A 2,239-nucleotide genomic window follows, 5' to 3' on the forward strand; every position below is an offset into this window, starting at 1 on the left:
CAAGGTTGGGCCTTGCTGGAGGAGTTTTATTCAAAGCAAACTGTTAAGGGGGTCCCATAAATCACCCAACCATGTAAGGAACACAAAATCAAGGAACATAACACCGGTATGACGGAAACTAGGGCGGCAAGAGTGAAACAAGTCACCAGGCATAAGGCCGAGCCTTCCACCCTTTACCAAGTATATAAGATGCATTAATTAAACAGGAGATATTGTGATATCCCAAAATATCCGTGTTCCGACCAGGAACAAACTTCATCTTCACCTACAACTAACAATGCTATAAGAGGGGCTGAGCAAAAGCGGTGACATAGGCAAACAACGGTTGCTAGGACAAGTTGGTTAGAGGTTTAACATGACAATAGGTAGGCATGGTAAACAAAGGTAGGTAGAGCTAACATAGCGATAGAGCGAGTACTAGCAAGCAGAGATAGAAGTGATATCGAAGGTATGATCATCTTGCCTGCAAGGTTCTCAGAGTAGTCGAAGGCTTGATCCTCGTAAGCATTCTCAACAGGTTCCTCGTGCACATACTCGTCTCACGGCTCTACCCAAAGCAAGAAGACATGATGCAATGCACAAGCAAGGAACAACAATAAATCACGGTGCAATGCACAAGCAACATGATGCAATACATGTCATGATATGCGAGATGTGATATGCAATGCGTATGCGTGCTTCGGAAGGAAAGATGATGAACAAGGCATCAACTTGGCAAACCAAGTATGCCGCTGTAAAGATGAGATGATTTCGGTTGAAATCGATATAAAGATCACCGGGAACGGATGCACGGTTTGCAAATGACAAGCAAAACAAGAATGGCATAAAGCTGCGATTAACAGCGCGATGCTACTTAGCACGCAACAAGAAACTATGCTACAGCACCCCAACATAAAAACAAAGCATATGGCAATGATCCACAAGAGATGCTTTGCAAAATAGGAACACTGAGCTAAGGCTAATTCACATCATAATAGGTTCAAACAAGCATGGAGAAAGTGCAAAAAATTATCAGGCTGGACATGGCATAAACAGCAGCACGAAGCAATGTTCAGAGCAAGTTTTCAATATGCTACAGGAACTTATAATAGCAAACTAAGGCATGGCATGAATCTACTCAAAGTATAGATCAAAAGTCCCTTACTGACCATAAGCCAAAAAGGACCAGAAAATATGATGGCACCCACGTAAACATAGCAAGTTCCGTTAACAGATTTCAGCAAACAAAGCATGGCATTCACATAATTACGAAGGCACCTTCGTGAGCTCGATGCACTCAATACAGAGCACTTCATGATAAACTAATCATAAATCCATCAAGAAGAGATGTCATAGAAGCTATACATGGAAAGAAACAACATCATAGCATATCCGGACCAACTACAACAACCTCGGCCAAATTGAATAACATGTAAACAATCTGCCAGGAAACATTTTGAAGCAAAAGTAGAGCACGAAAATGACATGCTAGACTACTCCATAATTTCAACCAGGACCATGGATGGATAGAGCATAACCATGTTGTCAAAACACCCTTACTGAAGTATCTCAAATTATGCATGGATCTCTTTGTAGCAACATGCTTACATGGCATCAAAATTACAGCAGAACAGGAACTAAAATCAGCGTTAACACGAAGCCTAGTTTGCATGCTTGTGCTAGTCACCACATTGATCACAAAAATAAATGGTAAGCACCTCTGTAAAGAAGACATATTCTAGTTCAAAACACATTTAGGGACCAAGTCCATAGGATGCACACATCAATCATGGCAAAAATGACAAAAGAGCTCGTGCTGATAAGATTCTAAAACTAACAGCACGAAGCCCTCTTCCAACAGCATTTCGGGCATCAAGATGAGCTCAAATATAAATGATGGAATGAAAATAAATGATGTACTCTTCGGGACGAACAATTTGACATATTACACGCACGAAACGGAGCTACGGGTGCAAAGATGTGATGCGATGAAGATGCAACAATTTTAATGCAGAAAAAGACTTAGACGATTTTGGGAGTCGGGGAAAGTCAACTGTGGCTCTTCCAGATCGGATCTGGACGGAACGCGGCTCGGACGCCGATGTTCGCCACAGATGGAGCTCGGGGCGCGGCTGCCGGAGCTCGGGGAAGGCCGGGGACGACAAGATCCGGCTGGACGAGGAGGAGGCGGGCGGAGGGCGCCGAGGCGGAGGCCGGCGACGGCGGCGACCGCGGGCGGCGGCGCAAGCGACGCGGCGGC

The sequence above is a fragment of the Triticum dicoccoides genome, chromosome 3B, assembly GCF_002162155.2.
Source record: "Triticum dicoccoides isolate Atlit2015 ecotype Zavitan chromosome 3B, WEW_v2.0, whole genome shotgun sequence".
Classification (NCBI taxonomy): Eukaryota; Viridiplantae; Streptophyta; class Magnoliopsida; order Poales; family Poaceae; genus Triticum; species Triticum dicoccoides.